Source organism: Moschus berezovskii, chromosome 3 (genome assembly GCF_049115385.1).
Source record: "Moschus berezovskii isolate FMDL1 chromosome 3, NW_MosBer_1.0, whole genome shotgun sequence".
Taxonomy (NCBI): domain Eukaryota; kingdom Metazoa; phylum Chordata; class Mammalia; order Artiodactyla; family Moschidae; genus Moschus; species Moschus berezovskii.
Window position 1 is genome coordinate 108,448,895 of NC_142462.1, and position 23,505 is coordinate 108,472,399.

Genomic DNA, 23,505 nt, shown 5'->3' on the forward strand with positions numbered 1-23,505 from the left:
TGAGATTGATGATATTTCTCCTGGAAATATCTTGATTTCAGCTTGTGATTCATCCAACCTGGCATTTAGTATGATGTACTCTGCATATAGGGCTTCCCTGGTGGCTCAGAGGTTAAAGCGTCTGCCTCCAATGCGGGAGACCCGGGTTCGATCCCTGGGTCGGGAAGATCCCCTGGAGAAGGAAATGGTAACCCACTCCAGTATTCTTGCCTGGAAAATCCCATGGACGGAGAAGCCTGGTAGGCTACAGTCCAGGGGGTCGCAAAGAGTCGGACACGACTGAGCGATGGAACGGAACGGACTCTGCATATAAGTTAAAAAAGCAGAGTGACAATATATGGACTTGACGTACTCCTTTCCCAATTTGGAACCAGTCAGTTGTTCCATGTCCAGTCCTAACTGTTGCTTCTTGACCTGTATGCAGGTTTCTCAGGAGATAAGTAAGGTGGTCTGGTATTCCCATCTCTTTAAGAATTTCCACAGTTTGCTGTGATCCACACAGCCTATGGCTATGTGGATCATAATTTGTATCTTCACACTATTTAGCATAGTACCTCGTACTTAAAAGGCATACTACTATTTATTTAGCAATGAAATAAATGCATCCAAGGCCAGATCTACTGCACAGCAGTAGCCTGCGACCAAAAAGTTCTTACAAATAAGGATAGAAAAAGTCAAAGCTCCACTTTCTAAGTTTCAAATAAATACTTCCCTTATTTTCTCTATCAAAACTCAGTACTGAGCATATTGAATTTGGTCAGAATCAACTGCTCAGTTTAGAGTGTAAACTAAAATAAACTCAAGTAAACATTTTTCTTTCTCTTTCTTTTTTTCTTCCTTGGGAACAGATGACACTTTACTAGACAAAAAGGAAAAATATCTGGGTGAGAGAAATTGGGTGGGGCCAGTTAAGCCCACATTCCACTACTAGATTTAGTTGAAAATACCAAGCTGTTTTCAAGAAGTCTGAATTTAACTGACTCCCTCACACCGTACTCAGGGGTGCCTTCCTTGAAGAACTGAAAGCAGAAGGAGTTGGGAGCTGAAAGTAATGCAGAACAAAAGGTAATTATTTTAAATCAAAACATATGCAGGAAGGGTGAACTTAAGCTAAATTCCAAGGGGCAATTGCCACTCAGATTTCACTTCTCAGACCTATCTTCTCTGATAAATTTTCCCTGGTTACATTTAAAAAAAGAGGTGGGGTGGGGTTTGCTTTACCATTCTTTAAAATAGCACTTTTAAATAAACCGTCTCATTTTAATATGCTAGTGCCTCTCATCTCCCGATTGCATATAATAGCTGGTACGATGTGGTCTTAATATGTAAGTAATGAGAAGATGAGGAACGAGTGGTAGAAGAATTAAAAGGAGGAAGAAAAGTTAGGAAAGATAGTTCCTGCACTGTTTACTCAATGTCTAAGAGTTCTGGGAGACATGGGAAGCCTTTTGGTTGTGGCAATGGTAGAATTTATTTTTCAGTTTGTAATGCATAATGTTATCTCTCATGGTTGTGTGGATTCGATGAAACAACTGCTATTAGTTTGGGATGATTGGGGAGAATCTATGGGCAATCAGTGCAAAGAGTCTAACTGGGCTGAAATCTCCAACAGTGATAACTTTGGGGCACAGAGCTTAAGTCCTGTCATTTGGACTTTGGGGAAGGAAGAAATTGGTGAGAAATAATAATTAGAGGTTAGCCTAATGAGGCTAGAGAAATGAAAACAGAGGCTTGTTTATATTTCTTCACAAGTTCAGAGAAAGGCCTGTCAGCCCTGGCCCCACCAATGGAAGTGACGCAAGAGTGCAGAGCAAGGAATAGGACCCTCAAGGCCAAAGCCAACAGAGTGAGATCAAGGGCAGATGTGCCCAGGGTCTAGCCTCAAAGGGCTTCTGGCACAGAAGGGCAAGATGCACCCGCAGCTAGGGACCGAGATGGACACGCTAACTTTGTGAAGGGATTCTGTTTAGCCAACCCTAGACCGGGGCGTTTCAAGGTTCCAGAAAGCAGCAGGGAGTTTTAATAGTGCCTAGGAAATACACAGATATCTGAGAAGCCAGAGGTGCAAGAGTGGGTGACATTTCTGGAGTTTTATTTAGAGAACATAGATTTCTAGAGCTCAGAGTTGGAGCAAAGATGTTCTTGATCTCACAGAAAGAGCAAATTCTGAGACCTCTTTAGGGAATGCAATTCACAGTAAAGAACAGCATTCTAGGAAAAGCAGGTCTCCCAGAACTAGAGAAATAAGAGGAAGAAAGAGAGAATGACCCCTTCAGAAACCCCAAAACAACTGTTCTGATAAGGTGAGAGCACTGAGGAACTCAGGGTCGGGATGGGTACTGCCCCTCAGGGTCCTGAGACCTACCTATCCTGAGTAACACCTCTCCAGTGGATGACTTCCTCTGGCTCATTTCTGCCCATTGATGACCCAGCCTAACCTCTAAATCCTCCAATAAAATGGCACCAGCTACTTTACCATCCTCTCCAAACATCTGGCCTTCCTTGGATCTTCCTCTTGATCATGAAATTCCTTTTAAAAACCCCATTGGTTGCCATGGATTTAAAAAATTTTTTTATTTTTTGCTATTTTCTGCTCACTTAGGGCTTTAACATTCCCGATGCTTTCTCTATTAGTTCGGGTCCATTCAGAAGATAAAACTGCTACTAGTTATTTGAACAGAGAGAATTTAACATATTTTTAAAGCCTGTTAATGAGACATAGAGCTGTTAGCAAAGTAACTAAAAGGATAAATGTGTGCATGCTAAGTCACTTCAGTCACGTCCTACTCTTTTGCGAACCTCTGTACCATAGCCCGCCAGGCTCCTCTGTCCATGGAATTCTCCAGGCAAGAATACTAGAGTGGGTTGCCATTTCCTATTCCAGTGGGTCTTCCCAACCCAGGGATCAAACCCAAGTCTGTTGAGTCTCCCGCATTGGCAGGTGGATTCTTCCCCACTGTGCCACCTGGGAAACCCAGTACCACGATATATACATAATTTATATTCAATGGTCAATTCTAGATCTTACTCCTGTACTAGTTTTATCTGTCAGCAATGTGTCATTAATGTTCTCCTTCTGAGCAGATGGCCCCTAACAATTCCAGAGCAAGCTGTTTCTCGTCTAACTCATCCTCACTCTGAAGTGTTTCCGTTCATATGTTATTCATGTGAATAGCTCCTTGACATATAATACCACCTAGGCTTCCCTTATTAGAGACCCATCATTGAGGACTAGGACTTGCTCTCCCCTCACCGTATTTCAGTATGGAATCTCTTCCTACCATGTCTCAAAAATCACACTGTGATGTAATTTCAAGTTCCCTTTGCTTATGCCACACACTCGGTAGGTCAGGGAGACAGTTTGGTGTAATCCTGGACCATATTATGTGTGTGCACTCAGTTGCTCAGTGTGTCCGACCCTTTGTGACCCCATGGACTGTAGCCTGCCAGGCTCCTTTGGGTCCAGGAAATTTTCCGGGCAAAATACTGGAGCAGATTGCCACTTCCTTCCCCAGGGGATCTTCCTGACCCAGGGATCGAACCTGTGCCTCCTGTGGCTCCTGCATTGGGAGGCAGATTATTTATCGCTACGCCTCCTGGGAAGACCCCTGAGAAACCCCCTGGACCAGATCGCCCATATCTAAATCCTTGCCTTCCCTTTCACTTGCTGTGCATGTCCTTGTGAACACAGCTTCTTAAATAAGCTTTGTTTCTATAAGCTTCATTTCTCTATCTGTAAAGTGTAAGCAATAATGGTATCTACTTTAAAGGATTGTTTTTAAGTGTAATAGTGATTCAGGGAGTAAATAATCAATGACAGGTATTATTATTATAAGGATATTAAGTCTATCAGTTATTTCCTTCTCCTCGCCAATACTTTCTGGGTACAAAACACTAAGTCCCTCCCAATACTCTTATTCTTCTTCTCATCTTACTACAGGTACCACTTTCATAGGTTTATCAAGGTGACTGTCTCCCTCTCCTTCTTTAGTTTTCAATCAAGTCAGTTAGATTCTGGTTATACATATTTCCTTGGCCACGCATCCATCACTCCTCCCAGTATCTAAGACCATAGTTTTGTCTTTTAAATCTCATTTCTCATCATCATCTCTTTATTGGGATGTTCAACTCCCACATCGTCCTTTCTCTTCCAAGCCTTTGCTGTCAGTAGAGAAATTATGTCTATCATCTATGCTATATTGGCTTTTGATTCCTAGTCCAAGGCCTCTTAGTTTCTTTTCAGTTAATGTTGTTCTTGCAGCATTTTAAACTTGAGATGTGCTGGGAGGAGATTTCCAGGAGCGAGTTAATAGCAATCTTCAAGTGGCAGAGGAATCATGAGAGCAGGCATGAGAGCATAAGATAATAACTTTCAAGAGCTTGGTGATCTGTCTTGGGTATTTGACTTGGACAGAATGCTTCTTTCATATAGGTTAAGCAGGGCATCTCAAGACTGTCAGAAAATGAATCTGTCTTTGTTATGCCAAAGAAATCTGTTATCTAGTCAAAACAACTAGTCAAATAATTTCCACATTAATTTTTCATTTTATGCTTGCATTTGCACATCCAGCCCAAAACTCTCCAAGGAATAAATTATTATTTCAATATGTGAAGGTTTAGTTTCTTTTCCTGGCTACTCCAAACCATCCAAATTATAAAAGTTAAACTATCTATCGTGCTTCATAAACGTACTTCCAAGAGCCAGAGAAGAGGCATCAGGAGTAGGGAATTTCTTATGTGTCCATGCATGTACAGAGTTCAAGCTCTAGGAATAAATGTGTCAAGAATGTGTAACTGCTGCCGAGTAATTATGCAACTTACATTTCTGCCAATAAAATTTGAGCCTGAGTTATGTAAGACTGAATTATAAATCCAACCTTTGCACCAATTATCACTGAGATGTGGAAAGAAGGAACATTATAAAGAGTAGGGGGAAGAAAAATGAATGACACGTAGTAGTCTTTAGGTAAATCTGGGAGTGCACGATAAATGTTAGTGTTGGTTACTTTAGCTTATACAGCTGCCACTATCATTTTTTAATTCCTGCAACATGTCTTCTTTGTGACGTTTTAATAGCACACTTGTCTCAAGGGTGCAAGCACAGAATGGGAGTGTAAATTTTTTAAAATGTCAATAAAAAACACATATATTCTCCTGTTCAACAAAGGTAAACGTTAAAAGTAACTAAAACTGACTTCCTTGCCTAATCCCAGTTGGCTCCCAGAGGTGTCCCCCATAAACTGAGGTATAATCCTTCTAGTTCATTCACATACAAAGACATATATATATGTTATATAATACATATAATTGTATAATATAAATATTATATTATATAATTGATTAATGTATGTGTATGAGAGTATGTTTTATATATCTGGTATCATACCATACATGTCATTATGAAACTTACTTCTTTCACACAACAGTATATAATGAAGATCATTGATTTCACTACATACAGATCTATCTCATTCTACTTAACTACTAAACTCTATCTGCATACAAATAAGATGTTTCTAGTTTATGTGATTACAAACAATTCTGCCACGAATAGCTTGTATATGTGAGAGTAGAGTTTTCTTTAAATGGAGAAATAAAATTGTTAGATCCTAGGGCATATGCATTTTTAATTTAAATGTGTATCGTCACATTCATACCAGGAATGCAAGAGGATACCATTTCACTATACCCTAGCCAACAGTGATCTTTTACATCTTGTCGATCTGAAATGGTATTTCTTAATTGATGTGAAATGTTTTCTCATTATTGATGTGGTGAAAATATGCTTCATTGTTGTTCCAATTTGCACTTCTTTGACTGGGAGTGAGATCTGACATCTTTGTCTATGTTGATTGTTACTTGTATTTCCTCCTCTTTGAATTCACTTTTCATATCCTTTGCACACTTTTCTACTGGATGGTTTATTGATCTTTTCTTCTTATTGACATAGGAGTGCTTTAAATATCTTGGATTTTGATCAAGGCAACTTTAGGGACACCATTCACACTGTGGTCTACATGAAAGGCTCCCCCTGGTGGTGTGCGGTGTACAATTTACATGGTCACACTTGGCAGTTCATCTTTTGTTTGTGGTGAATTATGTAAGCATTTTACCCTTAATCTGTCTCCTGTCTTTTAACATTGGTTGTGTTATATTTTTCATAGTAAGAATAATCATACCTAATCAGTCTTTTCCTTCGTGTTGTTTGCCTTCTCTGTCTTGTTTAAAATGATTTTTCCTACCAAAGGTAATGACACATTTTCCTGAATTTCCTCTGATTGTTTTCATAGTTATCTTTTAATGCTTGTATCTTTAATGTTTCTGAAAATTATTAAATTTTGTAAATGATGTGAAATAGGAATCTAAACCTTATTTTTCCTATTAATCATAACCAATAATCCCAACAAATTATTGGACAGTTATCCTATCCCCTTATCTAAAATACTACCTTTATTATATACTCTTTTTTCCTGTACTCATGACTGCATTTGGGGGTTCTACACTATGGTCTTATGATTAAAATAATATTTGGAGAAAGTACTCGTTTAGCTACACTAGGGTTATCGCCATCTACTAATAACTGAGAGGTTGAGATTAAAATAAGAATCCATTCAATATTGGCTTTAATTCATAGTATACAACTTGATGTTAAACTTTGTGTAATAAATTATGTGAAATTCTCACTTCTGAGAGGAGGCTCAGTCTATCTTATTAATCTGTCTGTCATCTTTATAGAGTCCCTACATTGAAGACCCTGTCTACTTGCTCTTATAAACATATAGTTAGGACTGGTGGATCTTAAATAATGTCTCTGGTGCCCAGATTCTGGTGCCCAGATTCTGGTGCCCAGCTAAGCAGCCAAACTTTTTCTTCCTGAGTACTGTGCTTGACTTGAAAATGCTTAACTTGATTTAACCATGTACATAGTAAATTAATAAAAATTAATAACTATATCTTTTAACTTTAAATGAATAGATCACTTGCAACAAAAGTGTAAAGCATTTGAGCTTTTCTGTAGGGCCGTGAGGACCTTAAGTGTAAGATACATCTGATAGCCCAGTTTGACAGTTAGTCAGCACTAAATACACATTTGCAAGGTGAAAGAAGCTAATACCAGGCTTAACTTTAAAGAAAAACTTTATTTTTAATGGGAGTATAGTTGCTTTACAATGTTGTGCAAGCTTAACTTTTAAAAAAAGCATTATTATTATTTCTTTTTTCTAGGCACTTTACTGATTTGCTTCATTCAGAGTTGCTATTTTGCTCTTATTGCTTTACAATGTATGATATTAGAAAAGTTCAGTCACTCAGTCATGTCCGACTCTTTGCAACCCCATGGATTGCAGCACACCAGGCTTCCCCGTCCTTCACCATCTCCTGGAGCTTGCGTAAACTGATGTCCATCAAGTCAGTGATGCCATCCAACAATCTCGTCCTCTGTCATCCTCTTCTCCTCCTGCCTTCAATCTTTCCCAGCATCAGGGTCTTTTCCAGTCGGCTCTTTGCATCAGGGGCCAAAGTATTGGACTTGGCATTAATCTGTATTTCTTAGCCAGAAAACTTCAAGTCAGTTTATCCTTTTATTTGAGATCTGTTTAAATCCAAGACTTAGTTATTTGGTTATTGGTTAAAAGAAAAAACAACCTGAGGTATAAATCTCTTTGTCCATATTTGCTTTCCATGTAGACCAATTGAATGAAAATTAACTTTCCTCTCCTTTCTCTCTAGATATGCTGGTGTTTTTGAGTGATGCTAGCTCATTCTGACTGCTATTTGCAACTCTGTTCTTTCTTAAAGCGTGTGTGAGATAATGCAAAAGACAAAGTCAAATCCTGGATTCACAGATTCTTAGAACTGGAACTGCCTTGAGATATTCTAGTCTAACCATCTCATTTTAGAACTGGGATGAGTGTCCTGTTGACACAATTTGATATATATATATATATATATATATAATAATTTTAGTGATATATAGTTAAACTTTATATGAACTAATCATTTGGGATAAGAGTCTAAATATATTTACAAACACATGAAGTTAGCTCTTCTTTCTTTAAAATATCCATAGCGCCTACTGAATGTACACGAATGTGCAATTATAAGAATGTGAGGATGGAGAAGTTACTGATCACCCATTAGCCTGACAGGAATGGTTAAAATGTGAAACAATTTCCAGCAACATGGGGAATTCTGGCTGGCTGCTTTTTTATTTCAAAGTCTGTTTTCTTTATGAAACAGTTTCTTATCACATTTATTTATTATTTCTCAAAGGGGTGCTGGGAAATATTCTGCCTTTATTGCTATTCTCATGTTCACACGTGAGAAAATCAAGTTCACACAGAGCTTAGCATTCTCTTCCTGGAAATATGTACTTAAAATAACCCACAAAACACTCAGCTATCTGTCACTCAGCCCAGCACCCTTTTCTAGTCCTTTCTCTTCCAGCCTGAGGGCTTTCACACAGATGAAGCTGATATTACATGGAAATTCCCCAAATCAAGGCTTGTTTAAAAATCCCCAAGAGACACTGTGCTAGGCATATCCCCATGTGGCTGAAAATACATGCACACAAAATGATACCAATAAACTTGGGCAGAAGATATGTGATACCAAAAAGGCACAATTAATAGAAGAATGGTTGTCTTCAGCAGGGAGAGGTGAAATAAGAGGATGTTGTGAAAACAACATTAAGTTTTATTTTTGCTTTCCCCACCCCCATTCCTCATCCCAACCCAGTTTTCCAAAAATATCTTATTCCAATATTTAAGAAAAACTGTAGTGTTTTTCTCTGCACACAGTGGAATTTCACCAATTTCTTCGGAATGACAAGTATCAGAAAAAGTTCTGCGGCTGCTAAAATCACTGTTCCATAATCTATCAAGAGGCAAGATCTCACAGGAAGAAAATTTGCAGTAGATTAACTTAAAGTTAAAAAAAAATAATAACTGACAGCCAGGAGACCACTTGGGTTTTAATCTCAGTTCTGTGCTGATAATGATAACCACTCATAGCTAATAACTTTTTTAACAGTTTATAAAACATGTTCACATTTATTCATCTATTTGATCTTCATAGCAACTCTTCAAGGGAGCTGTTATATAAATGAAAGAACTAAAGCTCAGACTGCTTAAATGACTTTTTAAAAATCATTTTAGAATATTTATTTTTACTTATTTATTTGGCTACACCAGGTCTTAGTTGAGTTAAGGCATACAGAATCTTTGGTCTGTGTTGTGACAGACTGGAACTTTACTTGAAGCATGTGGGATCTAATTCCTTGACCAGTGATTGAACCCAGGAACCCTGCAATGGGAGTGCAGAGTCTTAGCTACTGGTGATCTATACTCTTTCTGTGTTCTGAGGGCAGGTTCCTAACCTTTCTTTGCTTCTTATTAGTAAATATAACATTTGCCAATTAACTTTACAGGAATGTATGAGAAAAGAGATGATACTATGAATGAAATGGTTATTTGGGATAAAAGTGCTAAATAGGTTAATTAATATATAATAATAAGTTGAGTATTATTTAATTTAAATTAAATTAAATAATGTATTAAGTAATTTGAGTACTATAACATTGTATTAAATTAATATATACATTATGTATAAATAAATTAATATATTATTTATGTGTAAATAAGTTTACACAATATATGTGTATATATAGGTAGATATAGTTCGTTACCATTATTTGTATGTTATTATTATTATATGGCTTATTATTACTTTTGAAATATTTGTAACCAAGTCTTTGCAGTTTATAAACTATATTAAAGGGATGGTATTTATCAGGGACCTAGGAACATTCAAATTAGAGCCACACAATCAAGCAGCCTTCTCTTTGAGTTTCTCAAGTGAAATAATGTACAGAATCTAGTGTTGGGTGAAATATCTTTTTATCTATTAGCTGGAGATCTGGCCCCAAATCCAGGATAACTGCCAAGTGAGATTGGCTGGATTAAATTGAATCTACAATTGAATCTTGGATTTTATCCCTCCATTAAGGAAGAAGCCCATTAGCCAGAAAAATGAAGAGAAAGTATGTGAGGGGGGAGTGGAGGAAATGAATGGCCCACTGCTCTCCTGAGGATAGCCAGCTCTCCTTAACACTCTGATCCGGAAAAGCTAGAGCATCTGACCCTAAGGAGATCTACTCTAAGGCTTTAGCTCCTAACACCTAGAAAACTAGCCCAGTTGGTGTCCTTGAGCTTGACCAATCCCTAGCAATGGTTTTCTTCTATGGAAGGGAAGAGTGTTAACAGTGCTGGATTGAAAGAGTTGCTGAAAGTTCTCCTATCTGTTTCCAAAGTAAGAAGGATCCCCAAACTTGGGAATGATATTCAGTTCAGTTCTGTTGCTCAGTCGTGTCCAACCCCGTGGACTGCAGCACGCCAGGCTTCCCTGTCCATCACCAACTCCCAGAGCTTTCCCAAACTCATGTCCATCGAATCAGTGATGCCATCCAACCATCTCATCCTCTGTCATCCCCTTCTCCTGCCTTCAATCTTTCTCCACCTCAGGGCCTTTTAAAATGAGTCAGTTCTTTTCATGAAGTGGTCAAAGTATTAGAGCTTCAGCTTCAGCATCAGTCCTTCCAGTGAATATTCAGGACTGATTTCCTTTAGGGTTGACTGGTTGGATCTCCTTGTAGGCCAAGGAACTCTCAAGAGTCTTCTCCAACGCCATAGTTCAAAAGCATCAATTCTTTGGTGCTCAATTTTCTTTATAGTCCAACTCTTACATCCATACATGACTTCTGGAAAAAGTATAGCTTTGACTAGATGGACCTTTGTTGGAAAAGTAATGTCTCTACTTTTTAATATACTGTCTAGGTTGGTCATAACTTTCCTTCCAAGGAGTGTCTTTTCATTTCATGGATGCAGTCACCATCTGCAATGATTTTGGAGCCCCAAACAATAAAGTCTGCCACTGTTTCCACTGTTTCCCCATCTATTTGCCATGAAGTGATCTGACCGGATGCCATGATCTTTGTTTTCTGAATGTTGGGCTTTAAGCCAACTTTTTCACTCTCCTCTTTCACTTTCATCAAGAGGCTCTTTAGTTCTTCACTTTCTGCCATAAGGGTGGTGTCATCTGCATATCTGAGGTTATTGATGTTTCTCCCAGCAATCTTGATTCCAACTTGAGATTCATCCAGCCCAGCTTCTCTAAAATTCATTCATTCATTCCATAACATTTTGTGTTAGGTATTACACTATGTATTGGGATACAGGGATGAGTATTTGCTTGTGACTGTGTGTGCATATAGAGAAAGAGATATGGACAGATTATGAATAATTGACTTAAATGAAAACTTGCAGGAAATTGTCCACTCAACAGAGAACAGATATAGACGTAGTCCTCTGGAGATAATTTCTTGGAAAATATATTCCTGTAGATTATGTGAAGATAGTCAATTACAAATAATATATAAATTTGAGATATGTAAGTTGAAAGAATTCAATGTATATGGCAAAGAGAATTCTGGTGTTTTAGACCTTTGGACAGAAGAAAATGCCAGTATTCCCCCAGTACTATTTTAGACGTTCTCTCAGCAATGGAGTCCTATTCTTTCAACAGAAATGTTCCTTAAAGACTGGCATTTTAGTCAGTCACCACTGAAGAAGCGAAATCATCTCTCCAGACTGGCCAGCCTCTTGGGCATTGGGTCAGAATGTTCCCTAATGCCTCCCTCAGCATCCTAAGCTGCCTGTTGGAAAGGAGACTTGATTCAAATGGCCACCTCAATTTTCTGTCTCAGGATATGTTTTAACTTTTAGATAATAAGTTAGCACTCTAGTTTCTAAGGCAACACTAGTCATACCCACTTGTCCGTTATTTTTATCATGGCTCTTACTTCCCTGCCTTCCAGAAGAGCCACGAGAACCCAATATCCCCAAAAGTCTATACATGGATAGTTCTGTTTGAGGTATGCCTGGTATCCATATGCGTGTGGGAGTTCACCTCCCCCAGCCACCTGCTCCTCTTAATTAGGATTGCAACAGCAAGATTCCAGGGTTCCTGGCCTAGACCCAGTCACACTCACCAGTCCCCAAGCACTGACTTGAACTCTCAGTTTTGGTCCTAGGTTTGCATACAGTTGAATATAAATAGTTTTTGTCAAGATTTTACTATTTCACTTGCTTGTATTTCCCAATTCTGGTCCCCCCAAAGCAGTGTTGGGGGGACATAAGTAAGCATAATATATGCCCCATGATTTTAAGTATGATCCCTGTTTCTATTTAAGTTTTTTTTTTTTTTTTTTGCTTATTTTATTCATTTATTTTTGACTGCCCTGTGTCTCTGTTGCAGGGAGAGGGGCCACTCTCTAGCTGTGGTGTGAGGGCCTCTCATTGCGGTGACCTCTCCTGTTGTAGAGCACAGGCTCTAAGGCAGGCAGGTTTCGGTAGCTGTGGTGCACGGGCTATATTGCCGTGAGGCATGTGGGATCTTCCCAGACCGGTGCCTGAAACTGTGTCCCTTGTACTAGCTGGTTCACCAGGGAAGTCCCTGGCCCCTGGTTTTAAAAGTTCTGTGCCTTGTTTACCACTGCATCAGTAGGACCTGATAGTGTTAACAATGCACAGCTGACAATCAAGAAATATTTTTTCATTATCAATTCAGTTCAGTCGCTCAGTCGTGTCTGACTCTTTGCGACCCCATGGACTGCAGCATGCCAGGCCTCCCTGTCTATCACCAACTCCTGAACTTTACTCAAACTCATGTCCGTCGAGTCAGTAATGACATCCAACCATCTTATACTCTCTCATCCCTTTCTCCTCCTGCCTTCAGTCTTTCCCAGCATCAGGGGCTTTTCCAATGAGTCAGTTCTTCGCATCAGGTGGCCAAAGTATGGGCATTTCAGCTTCAGCATCAGTCCTTCCAATGAATGTTCAGGACTGATTTCCTTTAGAATTGACTGGTTTGATCTTCTTGCATCCAAGGGACTCTCAAAAGTCTTCTCCAACACCACAGTTCAAAAGCATCAGTTCTTTGGTGCTCAGCTTTCTTTATGGCTTTCATTATCAATTAATTAACCATTAATGAAATAACAGGATAAGCCACATTAGTTAATTAATCTAGGATGTAAAAGTCCACATGAAATGATCAAGTCAGTAATGGATAAATAGAAAATGAGTCGGTTTGACATCAGGTTTGTAATTCATTTAAGGAGGGCTGTTAACTGAGGGCTGAGATTTTAGTGATGGTTTGCAGGTGGATCTGGAGCCCAGGAAGTATGGAGGAGGAGGAGCCAGGTGACTGGAGTCCCTGAGGCAGAAGGTACATCATCAGAATGGGAGGGAGAATGATTTGTGTCAGAATCATCAGAGGAGCAAGAAAGAGGGTGATTATGAAAATCACTGTAAAATACCAAGTCAAGTTTTGACTTTATTGTTTTGGTGGTAAGATGATACTGAAGATTTCTGAGCAAGGAAATTCGTGATAAAACCTAAAGTTCAGTGTTAAATATGTATTTTTATTTAAAAATACATGTATTTAAAAGGCAAGCCCCTTTATGGGAAGGGGCCATACATGGCCTTATATAGGACCAAGAAAAGTTTCAGTATGGGGAAAGTACTTCATAAATGTTTGTCCTATGAATAAATAAATGAGTGTTTAGTTCACAAAGCAACTTCATAACCATTTTATCTCATTTAATTCTTACATCTACCCTGTGAAACAGCTATTATTATTCTCTGAGAGAGATCAGACCTGGGCTTAGGGGGGGATGTCCAAATTGTGGGAAAAGAAAGAACAAATGGGAAAATCAGAGAGGCCAGAGAGGTAAGACAACAGTCAGGACACCAGGGGCAGGAGCCACCAAAGACAGAGCCAAGAGAGCTTGGGGGCCGGGGAGGACTGCACGGGGGTCAGCTCTTCAGGGGTCACAGACAGGACTGCTCAGAAGAGGGGGAGGAGGGGACAGAAGGGAAAATGTCCAGGGCCAAGAAGAAGGGAGGTCATGGAAGAAGAAGTGTGGGGGGAGACTGCATCATAAATGCATCGTTTGGAGAAATTTGACAATGAAAGAGAGGAGTGAAGTTCAAAGAAACAAGACGCAAGGTGATTTTCCCCCCAAGCCTCGGACTTGTTTTGGACAGAGGGCACTGACCAGTGCAGAAAGAGGTATGCATGAGGGCGCATGAGGTGAGGTGCTGCCAGACAGCAAAGACATCTCAGGTCTCACACGCGCGCTCTCGCTGATGTCATGTGATCAACCCCAGCATAGCTTGATCAGTGGTTAGATGTAGCTAGTTTGCTTGTTCCGGAGAACCATCCTTCCCCATGTACTATCTTTGAAAATATGTTTTCTTTTTTTTTGGATCTTAAAAATAGTCTGACCCCCCCCCCCCCCCGCAAGAGAAATCACTGCCTCTTAGAGGACATTCTGCCAGGCCAAAGCTACAAAACCTCACCCAAAATAGATCAAATATTTTAAATATTTTCTTATTTGCACCCCTCACAAGTATGCCTGCAATGCAGAGCCAATTATGAGACTGACTTTTTTTTTTCCTGAAATAACAGAAGATATATTTTCTGGTAAAAAAAGTGGACACTAGGTCTCACCACATGGTGTTGGTTGGATTTCAGCCAGCCTTCCCTAAGCCTGGGACAGGGAGAGGGAACACCTAAGGCTGGGTTAACACGTGCAGAGTAAGGAGGTCTCTGTTAGCACGAGTCCAGCTCGTGCACTTGTCTGAGCTTCCCCATTAGAACAGTGATTCTCTAAAGGCAGGTGCAGTGTTTTTACAAGATTACAAAAGGCACAGAGCCTAACACTAAGCCTTTCAGGTAATAGATGTTCAGAGGTTGGTTGAATGAATGAATAAACAAAACTGTCTGAGAAGAATCCAGTTTACAGCTCTGAGTGGCAAGAGGAATTTCTTGTGACTGAAACCTTTTTGCTTTCTCTGAGGGGAAAGCAAGTACAACAGAAAGAGTGAGGGAAGAGTGGAAACCATAGAGCCATAAGAAATAGGCAGACAGAGGTTTCTTGTTGGACACTGAGGGAATTGTTTAGTCCTGTTGGGTGGAAGTGGAGAACAATAACTTGTCTCAGATGGCCCTTCTTCCCTCCACACTGGATCGTCTCCAATCTCACTCCCTATTTTGTCAAGTCCTCACCCTTATCCCATGCAACCATGTCCTTCTTCTACCTGGTGCCTTGGGAGACCGGCCCCTCCTTCTTTCTTCTTTGCCCCATAAGTGAAGGCTCTCCCTTCAACCGTACCCTATTCATAAAACATAGGCTATGGCTTAAGGTGTTAGCCCTTAAGGGTAACTACTGTTTCCATGGTGTCAAAGCTTTATGACAAATGTGTGACTAAGTTGAGGACTTCCCATTCAGGGCAGATCCCCTCTCCTGCTAGTCAGGCTGGCCCTGAGTGAAGAACACCACTCACTGGTCTGAGGACAAAGAAGGGCAATGGCTTTTCCCAGTGTCCTATAGGTGACCGTGTATTCGTGCCCTGGAGAGAGTTCTCATCTGTATAGCAGTTTCTTAAAAAAAAAAATGTTTAAGGATAGAATAAAACCTGTGTACATGCTCTGCAGAATTAACAAATGTAATAATTTTGTCATCGTTGCCTGATATCTTCTTTTATATATTGCAGAAAATTTTCAAGTTCCTTGATTTTGTGGCCGTTCTCTCTCCCTCTCATGGGAAACCACTATGTTGAACTTTGGGGCTTCCCAGGTGGTCTAGTCTGCCTACCAATGCAGGAGACGTAAGAGATGTAGGTTCAATCCCTTGCTTGGAAAAATCCCGTGGAGATCACTTTGGTATTCTTGCCTGGAGAATCCCATAGACAGAGGAGCCTGGCAGGCTACAGTCCATGGGGTCACACAGGATCGATCACAACTGAGGTGACTTTGCAGTAGCTTGTTGAATTTGGTGTGGTTCTACCATCACAGGTATTTATATAATTCATAGGAATAGAATCAATCACCCATCCCTTTGGGCTGCTATATAGTATTCCATCCTGTACTTTAATTTATATAGCCTCTCCCTCACTGATGGCTGTTGGAAATTTGGCAATGATATTGCAATTACAGATGATATCCCAAAGAGCTGCCTTTTACATGTCCCCTTGTTAAAGAATGTGGGAGTTTCCCAGGAAGATATACCTAAAAATGGAATTGCTAGGTAAGAAATGTATATACGGAACATCACTGGATGTTGCCAAATCACTGCAAAGTGAATGTACCAATTTACTTTCTTACACAAAATATATACACATTGCCAGCAATATTTAGTTTTTCAAAATCAAATGTCTTTTTCTTTACCAATTTGCTGGTCATGAACTGGTGTCAATGTTTCATCATGCATTTTCTGGTTACTAATGAGTTTGGGCATCATTTCATGGCTTTTGGCCTTTGAATTTTTTTCATCTGTGAATTGTAATATCCTGTTTCCATTTTCCACTGGGTTTTTCTCTGTGTGTGTCTTTGTGTCTTTCTCTCTCTCCCTCCCATACCTACCACAGTTGATTTTCAGGCATTTTTTGATATTCTAGATTCTAATCTTTTATTTTATACCTTGCACATATTCTCTTGGCTTGTCTTTTTACTTTGTATATGATGGCTTTTGTTGCACAGAAGTTTTTACATCTTGAAATTTTGAAGTAACTAAATTTTCTTTAGTTTAAATTTCTTTAGCTTAATTTTTACTTTATAGAAATAAATATTACTTAGCTTTTTCTTGGTTAAAAAATGTTTCAAAATCTCAGTGGCTTATGACAAACATTTATTTCTTACTCCTTGGTCAGTAGCAACTCTGCTGGTCCTGGCTGGGTTCACTGCCCCAGCGGAGCTCTTTGTGTGTCCTCTTCTGAAACTCAAGCTGAAGAGCAGCCATGATCTGGGCTGTATTCAATTCCTGCTTTGCTATAACAAGTTACCACAAACTGGGTGGCTTAAAAAGACAGAAATTTATTCTTCCACCATTGTGGAGGCGAGGAGTCCAAAATCAAGGTGTTGACAGGGTTGTTGGCTTTTTCTGAAGACTCTGAGAGAGAATCTGTTCCATGCCTCTCTCCTCGCTCCTGCTGGTTGCTGGCCATCCTTAGCATTACAAATATTTATTTACTTATTAGGCTGTATCAGGTCTTATTTGTAGCACCCAGGTACTTCACTGCAACACATGGGATCTTTCACTGTGGTGCGAAGGCCTGTCTCTAATTGTGGTGCTCAGGCTCCAGAGTCCATGGACTCAGTAGTTGAAATCCATGGCTTAGTTGCCCCACAGACTTAGTTCCCCCATGGCATGTGGGGAAACTTAGTTTCAGACCAGGGATCGAACCCATGTCTCCTGCATTGGATGGTGGATTCTTAACCACTGGGCCATCGGGGAAGTCCCTGTCCTTTTCTTATAAGGACACTTATCATTGGATATAGGGCCTACCTAGATAATCCATCCAGGCTACAGTCCAGGGAGTCAAAAACAGTCCGACACAACTTAGCAACTAAGCACAACAGAGATAATCCTGTATGATTTCATCTTGAAATTCTTAATTATTAATACACCTGCAAAGATCCCATTTTCAAACAACATCACATTGACAGGTTCTGGATGAATATATCTTTGCAGGGGATGGGGAGACCCCATTCAATTCCATGGTGCCTGTTATCACAGCAAAGGGCAGACACTCAAGAGTAAAAGCAAAATGTGATGCCTCTTAAAGCCTCCACTTGGGATGGGCACATCGTCACTTTCAGCCAAATCCACGATTCACAGCAAAACCCAGGTCAAGACCTCCTAGGAAGAGCACTGTGGCAATATAAGGCAGAGGACATGAGCATTTAATCCCAGGCTCAGAGGAAGTGAACATTTGGCTGTAAGAATCCAATCTATTACAAACCGCATTATTTTTGAAGTCAAATAATACATGCAGCTTTCAATAAAAGGCAGTCATCATCTACCTCACCCACTCCTGTAACTGATCTTCCCCGTAGGCAACGACTCTCAATGACTCCTTCTCAGCCTCCTTTCCTGGGCTCTCAATGGGGTGTCAGTTCCCACACCTCCTCTCTTCACTGCCTGCATCATTTTTTTTGGGGGGGGTGGTGGTGGTAATTTGTTCCTGGTTTAAAAATACTATCTATAAATGGACAACTCTCAAAGGTGCATCTCCAGCCTCATCCTCCCCGCTTAACACCAGATTTGTTCATCCCAGGACCTATCTGTGCTTCTACTTGGATGCCTCTTATCATCTTAATATGCTTAACATATGTCTCGTGTGATTCCCACCCCTCCTTGAAATCTGTACCTCCCTCAGTGGTCCCCGTTTCATGAACTAACACTCCCACTCAGTTTTCCGGACCATGAAAGGAGATATCCTTGATTCCTCTTTTTCTCGCATCCCTCATTCAAACCATCCAGATGTGTCCAAAATTCAGTGCTTTCTCAGTCCCCTGAGCACAACGGCCCTAGTCCCAGGAGCACCTCATGCCTAGGAGGAGGCAACAGCTCCCTCCTGCTTCTTCCCTCGCACTCATGCCGCCTATTCTGCACAAGTGTGTGTGCACTCTGGCAGAGTGACCCTTTTCCCTCTGCTCGACATCTTCCAGTGCCTTTCCCTCTGACTTGGAACAAAACCCAAAGACCTTGCCGTGGCCGTAAGGTTCTGGATGATGTGAGCCATTGGAGGTCACTTCTCCCAATTACTCCGAAATCTCTGTTATTCCTTCGGTACGTACCTGCTGTGCTTGCAGCCCGGAATGCCCTTCCCTCATTTAGCCTCACTGCTTACCCCTTCATTTTTTTTATCCACTTCTCTATTAAGAACTTTTCCAGAGGACTTTCTAATTTCCTCTCTTCCTCTGCACTTTCTTAGTTTTTCTGTACAGCTCTTTCCCCTGACTCATATTATATATTTAATGTATTAGCTAATGCGTTTATCTGTCTCCCTTCATCGAAATGTATTTTGTTCACAGTGAACGCCTAGAACAGGCCCTGGCATGTGGGTGAGACTCAATAAACATTTGTTCTGTGAATGAATGAACTATTGTAGGGGGAGTTGGTAACTGCTTTCATATTCATAACAATACACTAATTCTACTATTTATTAAAAGTTCAAGAGTAGATATTTATTACTAATTTCCTGCTAAACAAAATGCAGATTTAGCTCTCTTATCTAGCATCATCCCACTAACATGTTCTTGCTCATTCTCCTCTGAATCTAATTACATCATCACTGTTTTGGTGAACTCAGCATATAATGTTTACACAACTACGGCTGTAAATTTTTCTCACAGTTGACCTGTGTCGTGTACAATAGCCACTTTTCCTTTCTCATTCAAATATTTAATTTTTCCTGAAATTATAATGACCTCAATCTTATAGTTACTTATTTTCTACATACCTATCATAAATACTTTTCCCAAGAACATATCAGGTAATCTATCTACTTGCCTTTTTCTTTTTTTGTTTTTTTTTAATTTTTTAAAAAATTTATTTAATTGGAGGCTTTGCCTTTTTCTTAAAATATCTTTCCTGGAGTCCTCTGCTCCAGTCTCTACTGATTGGTTTCTGGACCAGCTGTTGTCCTGGAATTTTCTTTTACCATCATCATGAGACCACTTTTTACCTCTGTCTTTGGTTTGCATCCTCTGTTTTCTGACCCTTGTCTTTGAAGCTTCTTGGTTTCTAGTTTTAGCTCCTACTTTTTTCTCCCTTTATATATATATAAATATATAACATTATATATATAAATATATAACATTATATATATATATAAATATATAACATTATATATATATATAAATATATAACTTCAAGAACTTGATGACTTCAGAATACAGTTTGTTTTCATTCATTTTACTGGATGACCAGTGGGCCCTCTGAATCTGGAAACTTCTGCCCTTTAGTTTGAGGAAATTTTAATTTATTATTTCTTTTGTAATTTCCTTCCCACAATTTTCTGGAGTGCTCAGATGTTGGCTATTTGGTTGATTCTCTAATGTTCTTTTCTTTCTCCCATCTTGTCTTTTTCTTCTACTTTTCTGGAAGATTTTTCTAAACTTTATCCTCCATTTCTTGAATTGAATTTTTGTGAATTTCTGTCATAGTGTTTTTCATTTACAATAGTTCTTTCCTGTTCCCTGAAAATACCTTTTTACAGGGTATTTCTCTTGTTTCGTGGCTACAGTATCTTCTCTTATCTCTCTGAGAATGGTAATTATTATTTTCGTGAAGTTATATGGTAATTATAGTTTTCTTGAAGCTTTCTTCCATTTTTCACCCTCCCCCTTTTTCCTCTGAGTTTCTTTTTTTCTGTTCTAATCTTTCTTTCAGAGCTTTTCTTTAACTCAGTGTTCATATTTAAGAGTGAGATGCTAAACAGCTGATTGAAAGTTCCTTTCAATTCACAAAAATTCACAAAAGCGTTTTGGGTGATAAGATAGACATTTCCAGAGTCCCTCAAATTTTGTGCCTTTAGATCCTTTTTCCATGGGTCTGCCAGTTTCTCTGGAGTGGGATCCCCCAGTTTCCTTTCTGTGGAGTACAGGCTAAGTGTTCCTTGGGCAGACATTCATTTCAAAGTATGTTTTCAGCACATGGCATCTTTTCTGTCCACTGCTTTGCCTGACATTCTGAGGCCAGCACTTCTCTTCAGAAAATGAACTTCACGTCTGTCTGGTTGGGTGAAGGGTGGGCATCTGGGTTGGTGGGGACAGAGGAGTATCTAGGCTTCTAACTGTTCCTTACTTGGATTTTCAGCCTAACCCGTTTTCCGCTCCATCTCTCACCTCAGAGATTCCCAAGCTTCCACATCCTGAGTTTTTCCTGGTTCTGAGGCTAGAATTGGCTTCTTTCTTGTTCATCGGCCTTCTGCTCCACAGGGTCAGAGTTCAGTTTCTCAGCTCTGGTAAGTCAATTACTAACCATCCATCTACCTTCCATATTTCAGAATTTGGCTCACATTGACCTGCGTTGACTCTTTTCCAGTACTCTTTGCCCTGTAGGATTTATTTATAGTTTTTTATTTCTTTGTTATCATTTTGATGAAATTTGGGGAAGGAGCAGAAATAAATGAGGGATGTGCATTTAATCTGCTGAGTTTAACCATATCCTCAATTTTTTTTTAGTCTTTTCATTTGTATGTTCTGCTTTATATGATTTAAGAATTCTGCCATCCTCTATCTTAAATATATTCTCCTACAATTTTTCCTAATCATTTTCAAGTTTTGTTTTTCATGTAGTCTAGATTCTTTTGCTGTGGGTGGAAATTCTGAATCTAATTGTATTATTTTCATATAATTGGTTGTAACCTTACCATGAAAAATACACCATTTTCTCCCTAATCTATAATGCCTTCACTATTATTTTAAATGTTTTCATAAATGCTTGGGACTGTTTCTAAGCTTTCTACTTTATCCTGTTAATCTATTTGTCTTATTTTAACTAGAATTATCTTATAAATATATTGGTGCTTTTCTTTAGACCTTTACTTTTCCATATTACTTTTAGGATGATTTTGTCAAATTCTATAAAATAGATCATTTAGGGATTTTAGTTGTAATAGTAAATGCATAGGTTAATATGAGAAGAATTTACATGTTTATGATTTTGAGGTTTGCCATTTTATAAAAGTGATATAGTTCACCATTCAGGCAGACCTTTTTATGTCCTTAAATCCAGGACATAAGCATTTTATAATTTTCTTGCACATATTTTGTTACATTTATTTCCCAGGTAATGCACACTTTTGTTGCTAATAATAACACATTTTTCCACTATATTTTAAAATTAAAGATGGCTGGTTACAGAAACTCTGAATTTTTGCGTACTGAACTTGATTCCAATAATCTTGCCAACCTCTTGTAGTAGTTCTAATATATTTGATGATTCTCTTTCTACATAGATAATCATATCATAAATAGCAAATAAATAAATCGTATCATAGCAAATAGCATGTTTTTCTTTCGAATTTCAATAGCTCCTATTTCTTTTTTCTATTTCTTTGTCTTGGCTAGGACTTCCAATCCATTTTTTAATTGCAGAAGAGATAATAGTCATTCTTGTCTTTTCATTGATTATAATGGGAATATTTTTAAATTTCATCATTAATTGTGATGTTTGCTCTATATTTCTGGTAAATATCTCTTATGTTGACAAAGATTCTGATGCTAGCTTTTCAAGAGGTTTTTTTTTTCCTATAAGTGATTACTAATTTTACCAAGCATTCAGTTTCAGTCTCAGTTCAGTTGCTCAGTCGTGTCCGACTCTTTGCGACCCCATGGACTGCAGCACGCCAGGCTTCCTTGTCCATCGCCAACTCCTGGAGCTTGCTCAAACTCATGTCCATCGAGTTGGTGATGCCATCCAACCATCTCATCCTCTGTCGTCCCCTTCTCCTCCCACCTTCAATCTTTCCTAGATCAGAGTCTTCCAATGAGGTCAGTTCTTCGCATCAAGTGATCAAAATATTGGCGTTTCAGCTTCAGTATCAGTCCTTCCAATCAGTTCTACCAAGCATTATTTTTTATCTATTGAGATGAGCTTTCATTTTCCTTTTTTCTATTTTTATAGACTTTTACACTGCTAATAGTGTATAATATATCAATAGATTTTCAGATTTTGACCATCACAGAATTGGCCCTGTCTTTTTGTTTTTTCACTGTTAGATTCAATATGCTAATTTTTTCATCTAGATTCATAAGTACATTTAGTCTAATTTTCTTTTCTTTTTCTTTCTTTCTTTTTTTTTTTTTTTTACCATTTTTGTTGTCCAACTTTGATATTAACATTCTACCAATCTGATTTTATTGTTTATAAACTTGAGTTTCTGGACATACTTCATTTGAGTAAAAGAAGGTATGTGTGTATGTGTGAGACAGGTTGTTTTACTGCCTTTTAAAGTGTTTGAAATACATGTTCAATTCAATAAAGTAGATATTTTAAGTTGGAAAAATGTTTATTTTTCATGGAACTCAATGAATTGATTTTAATTTTGAATGAGAAAAGTATGGCTTGCTTTTACTTTTCCCAAACTGACACACTAGCAAAATAAAACTGCTCACCACTGCATGCTTGCAAATACTTAGTTGGAAATGAAAGAATACAATGAATCATCCAGGTGTTTCCAAATGTCTTTTTAGAGTTGTTATGGTTTGATCAGGTAGATACAGCCTATGCTAGGCAAGCTGTTCTTTATCTGGGATGATCCAAGTGGGAAATATATTCCACAGAAGTTTCCTATGTAAATCCTGTATTTTTAGTGTCATTTACAAATGACTTCTGGAAAAAGTGAATATTATTATCCCATGACAGGGATTAGCAACATATATCTCTTTTCTTTCTTTTTATTTCCTTTCCTTTTTTATTCCTGTTTACTTTTTTTTAAAGTAAATAGACAATGAGAAAAGAATTTTTCTATGTCATGGTGTATATTACATGAAATTTGTTAAATTATTCTTCCAACTACATAGTTCCTGCACAATAAGTCTATTTTCAAATACACAAAATAGGTGGAATGATTGCTCATCCACAAAACCCTGGAC

General features: G+C 38.8%; 1 protein-coding gene across 1 annotated transcript in view; it reads left to right on the plus strand.

The window, feature by feature from the left end:
- The first annotated feature begins 955 nt into the window (after positions 1 to 955).
- CALD1 (caldesmon 1) overlaps positions 956 to 23,505 on the plus strand; it is a 232,849-nt gene continuing 210,299 nt past the window's right edge. The window contains exon 1 of the mRNA XM_055421299.2: positions 956 to 1,065. The gene's annotated coding sequence lies outside the window, so the exon portion shown is untranslated. The remainder of the gene's footprint in view (positions 1,066 to 23,505) is intronic.